The sequence below is a fragment of the Diceros bicornis genome, chromosome X (genome assembly GCF_020826845.1).
Source record: "Diceros bicornis minor isolate mBicDic1 chromosome X, mDicBic1.mat.cur, whole genome shotgun sequence".
NCBI lineage: Eukaryota > Metazoa > Chordata > Mammalia > Perissodactyla > Rhinocerotidae > Diceros > Diceros bicornis.
Window position 1 is genome coordinate 60,233,232 of NC_080781.1, and position 8,946 is coordinate 60,242,177.

An 8,946-nucleotide genomic window follows, 5' to 3' on the forward strand; every position below is an offset into this window, starting at 1 on the left:
GGTTTCCCTATGTCCTTCTGAGGTAAGGAGTAGGAGTTCACTTCCCTGTGAGTGGCACAAACATACACTGATATTAACTCAAAAACAGACAGGGCTGCCCACATGCTATCCCTTCCTGTGCTTTAATCACCATCCATAAATTAGAGGGTTCAATCTCCCCCATGGTACCAGCATTCAAAATTTTATTGAATGAGAATGGGAGGCCTGGTTGGGCAAAAAGGTCTTTTCTGACATGGATGCAGGACAGGTTCACCACAAGCCCTGGCCTCTTATCTACCAGATAATTCCCAGTTACTTCTCCCCTATTCTGTAGTGGCTCCCTCAATAAACTCCTCTGTAGCCTGTGATGGTATCTCCCAATATCTCTTTTCCTATACCCATCCCTGAAACTGTAGTGGTTTCCTTTGTTCTTCCTCCTTTGGTCTGAATGATACCTCTTAAGTCTTCCTCCTCTAAGTTCCTTCTGGATGCATCCTATCTCTCTTTCCTTCAGGCTATGTAGAGAGCTCAAAATGAAGAGAACTGAATAGGACTCAAGTTCTGTCTCTTTTGTTGTCTTGAATTGAGTAATTGGGTCGTGTGTGTGTGTGTGTGTGTGAGAGAGAGAGAGAGAGAGAGAGGCTGAGATTGTTTCTGACAATGCAAGTGTTTGGAAAGTAATCAAATTGCTAAACCAACATGAGTCTACTCAGAATTCAGTGATCCTAGAATATTTTTAAGACAGCTTTATTGAGATATATTTTACATATTATATAATTCAGCCATTTCAAATGTACATTTCAATGATTTTTTTTTTATGAGGAAGCTCAGCTCTGAGCTAATATCCATGCCAATCCTCCTCTTTTTTGCTGAGGAAGACTGGCCCAGAACTAACATCCCCACTTAACCGCTACGCCATGGGGCCGGTCCACTCAATGATTTTTATTAACTTTACTGAGCCACCATTGTAACTCAGTTTCAGAACATTTTCATTCTCATAAGATCCTCATGCTTACTTAAATTTAATCCCTTTTCTCACCCCCAGCCCCAGGCAACCACTAATATACCTTCTGTATGTATTAGCTTGCCTTTATGGATATTTTATATAAATGGAATCATATAATATGTGGTCTCTCGTGTCTGGCTTTTTCACTTAGCATGCTTTAAGGTTCATCTATGACATACAGAGTGTCATTGCAATCTTTTTTATTACTGAATAGTATTCCTATATATATAGGACATATACATATGACAATTTGTTTATCCATTCATCAGTTGATAGACATTTGGGTTGTTTTTACTTTTTGGATATTATAAATAAGGTTTATATGAATATTTGTATAAAAGTTTTGCGTGGACATATGTTTTTAGTTATCTTGGGGTGTCTACCTAGGAGTGGAATTAGTGGATCATATGGTGACTCTAACTTTAACTTTCAGAGGAACACCCAGACTGTTTTCAAAAGTGTGTGTATCATTTTACAATCCCACCAGCAATGTATGAGGGTTCCCATTTATCCACATCCTTGCCAAAATATATTGTTGTCAGGATCATAGAACATTAAAAATGGAAAGAAACTTGATTTCTCTAGTTCTTAAATAATATTATAGTAAAGCACAGCATTCAAAGTTAAATGGTATCTCTTAGGTGGTTGCTTGAATCTGATGAGATTGTAAAGACAAACATGGACTCTGAAATGGCAAAACAGTACTCTTTAAGAAGTAATCATTTTGATGGTCTAGATAGAATATGCTTGTATTTTAAAAAATATTATGATCAAAATGAAAACACACACATACACAAACTCCTACAGATTTTTCAGGCCTCAAAAGACGTATGCAGGGGCTGACCCAGTGGCATAGCAGTTAAGTGCACGCACTCTGTTGCTGGCGGCCCGGGTTCGGATCCCAGGCATGCACTGATGCACTGCTTGTCAAGACATGCTGTGGTGGCGTCCCATATAAAGTGGAGGAAGATGGGCATGGATGTTAGCCCAGGGCCAGTCTTCCTCAGCGAAAAGAGGAGGATTGGCATGGATGTTAGCTCAGAGCTGACCTTCCTCACAAAAAAAATAAAAAAGACATATGCACAGTCCTCTTAGGGCCATAGAACCCTGTTTAAGAAGTATTAGATTAGAACACAAGAATTTCTGGTAGATCTTTAGCACAGATGAGAAGATAAATTGTCATAATCAATTCAAAAATATAAAAGGAGAACTTGGACTATAACCCAGATTTCCTGGATGACAAGTCACTGAATCCTACTACCTCTAGTGCTGCATCCACTGATAAGAAACACATTTCCTTGCTGTACTCACTGAGCAAAGACACACCAGTCAAATGAGGCACCTTGGTTCTTTGAAAGTAGAGGAATAAACAAGGTGTTTGGATGTATTTACATTTATTGGCTAATAAGAAATATTTCCAGAGCATCAGAAACAAAACACAACTCTGCCAGTAGCCATACATGCACATGACCCAAGATTTAACAACATCTCTATAAATAACTGAAATATGAGGGAAAAGTAATTAAAATTTATCTATGTTCAATGTAAAACACCAAAGACGTTGGTAGTGAGGCAGGCAGGGGGTTAGGGGCATGAGAGATTATCTTCCCAGTATAGTAGTGCTGTGTGTTGGGGAGAGGGTGCTGCAGTATTGACATTCTTACCTAACCTACGTCTGAGAACCTTGGAGGAGAAAGTTACTGTCCCAGACTCTTCCCTGTCAAAATCTAAATCAAAGTGTACAGAAGAGAAAATAGTGAACCAAAAAATAAATAAACTCATCCCCAGCAAACACCTTCCCTCCCTTACAAACAAAAACAACTTTCTTTTACTAGTTCAAACATAGACAACTCAACTATTATCTAGGCTCCGAGGCACAGTGAAAATATTTCTATTAAGTGTCTTTTGTGCTTCCATGAACCAATAACCCCCAAGTATAAAAGATGCATGAAAGCAAGGTGCTCAAAGATGCCCATACTTTAAAAACAATTAAAAGGAAATCTTTAAAAGCACTCTCCAGGAGCAAACACTTGAGTGTGACATTTGCCATGGCTGAACAGCAATTATAAAGAAAAAAAACAATGTTTGCCTCACCTATACCCAAGACAACTTAAAAAGTAAAATAAAACTTTACTTCCATATTCCAATGGCCAACTCTAATTTTTGAACTTCTGAAAGAAAATTAGAACCAAGGTGATTCTGGGTATGGCTTATGGTGGTCACACAATGTTCATACTATGAGGACGTTGCTCCTGGCTGGCACACCTGTGCATTGAGGAAGCCCCAGCAACCAAGGCTGGTGTCTTCATTACTACAGAAAAAGTCAGTGTTAAGAAGCTATTCTGGGCTGGGCATTTCAGCCAGCAAGTTTTTGTCTTGGGTGGGGCTCACATTAAGCTTTGTAGTGATTAAGTTTATGGACAAACCATTGGGGAATTCTGTTACATGGCTGCTGGCTTTTCTGCAATGTTGCCTCCAGTGCCACTATGGTAACTGTACCATCCCAAAGCAGCTGTTAGGGGGAAGCCTTAAAGCAGTGGAAAAAGCCCTCATCTGGGAACTAGGAGACATGGGCCAGACTGACTTCTGGCCTGACAAGCCACATATCTAATATGAGCTGATTTCCTCTTCTTTAAGAGGGATATAATAACACCCAATTCAGGGGTTTGTGAGGATGAAATGAGACCATGGGTGTAAAAGAGCTTTGTAAATTATAAAGTCTAGAGCAGCCACAGTGAAGAGGGCAGACAGTATCATTTTATCATTATATTATTGTTATTATTACTGTGTTACAATCTTTCTCATAGAGAAGCAGTTTTAGACTTGGGCTTGAACCACTGCCAGGCACATGGTGACCTTTGAACACCTAAGGCCTGCTCAAGTTGAATCATCTTCTGCTTGGGTACTGGTGCTTACCCTACCAGGTGTAGACACGACTAATTAAAGCCAATGAGATAGGAATGAATCTTCCCAGAAAGAAAAGACCAGAGAACCTAAAGGCCAAGGCTTAAACCTTTGAATCCCACATATTTGCTAATACCTGTGTGAGGCCAGGCTGCTTGGTGCAGACTTATAATTCAATTGCTTCTAATCCCCAGTCCAGTACAATGGAACCTTTATACTTTTTCCCAGGTGCTTTTAGCACCCTGATCAATGGGTTGCCCCAGAAGCCCTTAATCAGTGTTGTAGACGGACTGTCCCCAAAGACGCATTTAATAAAATTTTGAAAGCAAAAGGCTTGCTGTAGAGAGCATTCCTTTGCCAGGGCTAGGACCTGGTGATCAAGTTCACATGCTGCTTAGTGTAATTAATTAACCATCAAGCACTTGTGGGACAGGAACTAGCTGTATAGGCTTCAGAAAAACAACCAAATAATAAAGAAGAATACAGCTTCCAAGGAACTTGTTTCTCCCTGGTCATGGGATGTATAGGTAGGAGCTAAAGCAAAAACACACTTTAGAAAGAATCAAATGGGAAGGGGTGGTGGGAGAGTTGGGATCCAATTGACATGTCAATAGAAAGAGGCAGTGGGGCTCCTTTCCTCTTCCTACTCAGCTGTCCCTAGATGGATTGGGGGGTATCTTTGGGGGACTGCTGGAAGGTAGTTTGGGGAAATCAGGCCCCAGAGGGTAGGTTAACTTGGCTTAGAAATTCTATGTAAAGTTCCAAGAGGGTAAATTCCAGCCCTGCTACCTGCTGGAGGTGGAGAGTTATAGCACCTCAGATAAAGGGTGAAGCCCAGGAGATCCACAGGGAAGTTGCTTACCCTGTCCTATGCTGCAACACAGGACCATTGCCCTTCAAACATGCATAAGAACTTCCAGCTGACCCAGGGAGTACAGTAAGTCTAGAGGGACCTGTAGAAGGCAGAGTCAACCTTACAGGCCATAGGAGATAAGAACTACAGGGAGAGAAAAGCAAAAACAAACCTCTCCATCATGGATGCAGATAAAGTCATGTGCTATTTTTCAATGAAAGACTACATTGCTGCCTCAGCAGGACTTAACAGACTATGGGGTGAGCTGATTTTCTTGGTGGTGGGGATGAGCTGCCTTAATCAATCTCCTAAGTCTCTTCCTTATGCTCCTTAGTGATCTTTTAAGGGTTATTTAGGGAATGTCTAATGGAGAGAAATAACCAGTACACTCCAACATCCCTACTTGTCCCTCTGCCATAGCCAAGAGCAGTTTCTGCCCTTCCTACCCTTCCCTGACCTCTACTCCCAGCCATGGAATCCACGCTGGGGTCTAGGGGTAGGCATGTGGGGCAGGCTGCCTTCCCCAAATATTAATTGCTTTGGGTAAGTTACTACTCTTGTCTAGGCTTCAGTTTCCTCATCTTTAAAATAGGCATAATATATAAAAGAACTTTTTTAGACCGCAAAGCACTGAAGTGGTATAATTGACAGATTTGCTCAAATATCTCCAATTTACCTGGGTGAGGCTTTTAAAGGTGGGATAATTGCCCCAATCTCACCTCTAAATAAAGTTAAAATTTCAAGTCTTTGCTCAAATTCAGATCAGAGATTCTTCAATTGAACAGAAGAATGTAGGGGAAAGACAAGTAGGATGGATGCTTCTACTGGCTCCAGCCTTTAGTCCTTCTCTTTATGCTCCAGGAACAAAAGGAGATAAGTTAGACAGTTAAAAAGAGTCTTGGCTGACCTTGCAGCCCTTCTCATTTTTTGACCTCTTGAGGGACAGCGCTGAATGGAAAGAGAAGTCTCTTAGCTTCCCACTGGGGTCAGACCTGCCTGGCAGAAAATGTACATCTAGGCTGGCTGCAGGGTGGGGGTGAGGGAGCTGGCAGGGATAGGATAGGCTTGGTACAGCAGGCAAGGACATTATCTCACTCACATTCAGACATAAGGGCCTTATTTTTTTCTCCACCCTTTTTCGTTCCAAAGAGAGCTGTTTTCTAGAACAGATATGCCAGAAAACCACAATTTTCATACTTCAAAACACTGTCTTCCAGAAAATGAAGATTTCAAGACATTGCAGAGACCCCTAGCCTTGCTATTGACCCCTATATCACTGAGCAATTTAAGTCTAGTCACTTTTCATCTCCGGACCTCAGTTTCCTTATCTACAAACTGGGGATGGTAATCTTTGCCTTGCCCACCTCAGGGTCTGTGTAAAGATCCAATGAATGATGGCTGTGAACATACATTGCAAACTGTAAGTGCAGCACTCATATATGTAGTAAATTCCAGCATTCCCACCCCAGGATAACTGTGCCCTATCCCCAGTCCAGGCTTTTACAAATTAAGTCACATTCAACATTGTGGACTATATAGGCTGCTCCCAAACAAAGGAGACAGTTGCTCCACTCATCTGAGCACTTCTTCCTTCCAAATCTGACCCACTGTGAGAGAGTGGGCATCAGCCCAAGTGGCCTATTGTGGGCATAAGGGAGACATAAAAACGATCCATTATGCTCATATCTGAGCCCTGAGGTTCTCATCTGCCCTGTGCCGTCAGTCATGGAGAGAGAAGTTCCGTTTCATTCTGAGAAGTGTGTGAAACTGGTGGTGAGAGCTCAGAAACTGGTTGGTTTTTCTCTAAACTAAGAAAGAACTAATGGTCCCTGAGCTGCCCTAGGGCCAGGCTTCAATGAGAACTTTAGGTCCTGAGTGTCCCCTATTAGATCTCACAAACTTTACTGTCACCCCAAAGACCAAAGCTCTGAGCTTTGAGTTTGGCCCTGGGGATCTAGAGACTCAGCCTTCGGCTTTAGAAGACAAGGCACCAGGAAAGGACAAAAAAGGTAAGAGTAGAAGAGAAATAAAAATGAAAGGAACTTTAGGAAGTACCATTTTAAAGATCAAAAAGACACTGAATTGAATTCCCACTAAAGAATGGTAGAGAACTACATGTGGGGAGGAAGACCCTGGCAAATGGGCTTGCTTCAGAGCACTCACAGCCACAGAAGTCTAGGAGATAAGTGGGGAATCAAGGTGTCAGGTCTCTCCTAAGATGTGTGTGTGTGTGTGTGTGTGTGTGTGTATGTATGTATGTCTGTGTGAGTGCGTGTGTATTGGGGGAAGGGCAGTGTGGAAGAGCTAAAAGGGGAAGGGTTTAATTGTGTCCTTAAACTGCTAGGTACATATATCAACGGAGTACTGAGGGACCCCTCCTTCAGGTCCACCTGGCCAAAGATTCAGGCAGTATAACTCTACCCCATTCATTGGCATCCCCTCCTCTCTTCTCTATAATCAAGCTGAGCTAGTAACATGTCTGGTAGTTCCATGGCTGGGGAATCTGGCTTTCCTGGCTAGCTAGAATAGGGAATCAGAAAATGCTGCAGATCAGCTTTGGGAAAATGATGAAGAATCAATCCACTGGTGGGATGGGATAGGATGTGCCCCATGTGTAGAGTACTGGCTGTTGTGGACACCACATCCTGGGCTCCTGCTGCTGTTGTGGCATAGGAACAAAGCATGAGTGTCCAGGGAGAAGACTGGGGAAGCCTGCCAGGAGCCCAAGGGACCTACGAAGGGAGCAGAGCAAGTTAGAAACCTGTGGGACAATCTCACTAGCTCCATCCTCTCCCCATTCCTCAAAACAAAAAACATGGTTTAGACCAATGGTTTAGGATACAGTAACAGAAGTATATCATCTGGCTAGGGTGATGACAGTTCTACCCTATTCTACACATGTGAGACCATTCTTCATGAAACTGGGTTCAGTTCTAAACCCCACATACTTTAGAAGACCTTAAAGTGATACTTTTCAGAGAGGAGGTGCTATCTTCAGACCTCTTCAGGGCTATCACAAGGCAGAGGAAGCAGATGAGGTCTGTGTGGCCCAAGGAGCAGAGCTAGGACCATGGGTGGGTACTATAGGGAGATAGAAAGATTTTCTTTACATTGAGCTCAAAGTCACCAGTCATAGCTGCAATACATGTTGGGCAATAGTGAGCTCTCTGACACTGCAAGTATGCCAGCAAGGATGACACAAACACTTGATGGAGATATTATAAAAGAGACTCAAGCACTGATTGGAGGACTTGGAAGGGAAATTGGACTAGATGACCTTGAAGGTATCTAGGCTAACTGGTTTTAAAGCAGTCTTGGCTTTCATCAACATATTGTTCACATTATTTTAGGTAGGATATAAGGAGGGTGAAGTCATTGGGAAACCTGGACAATATCTTAGCTGGAGAAATATGGTAATGAATGGTAAAAGGTAGTTGGTTAGTTGAAAAGAAATCTACCCACTCTCCTGCTTCATAGTGCCTCATACTACTTAAGCCTTTGGAAAAGTAACATTGTCTATGGAATAGTCACATTGATAGAATGGGACAAGTTCTGGATTGGAGCCCCAAAACCTGGGCTCTAGCCCAGTTCTGCCACTGATTTGCTCTGTGACTTTTGAGCAAATCACTTTCCTTCTCTGTGTCTCAGTTCCTGCCTCTGTAAAATAAGGCTTTCAAACCCTGACCTGCTTATCACAAAGGGGTGTTATGACAATCTGATGAGTGTAGTGGATATGGAAGGATGTGTAAATTGTGACTGGAGTGGGGGAGGGAAAGAAGAACTAACATGACTTAAACAGCTTTAATGCATCAGACACTGTAAAAGGCATTTGCACATGCATTTCTCATTCAACTCTCACAAGAACTTATGAGGTGTGTAGTACTTTCTACTTTTTACAGGTTAAGGACCTGAGGCTCAGAGAGGTGAAGAGAATTACACAAAGTTCACATAGCTATTAAGGAATGGAGGTAGATTTGACACACAGGGCTGCCAGATGCTAAAGGCTGTATATTTTTTCACTGTGCCATGGTGATTGTACACATAAAGGGAGATAACCGAATATAACTATTAGACAGTGGGGCCCTGAGACAGGTTGCAAAAGGCCAGAGTAGAGAGACTGGTGTCATGTCAACCTGGCCAGTTCCTTGACAATTGTGAGCCCAGAAATGTGATGTCTGATTGACTGGATCAAAAGATTAGTATC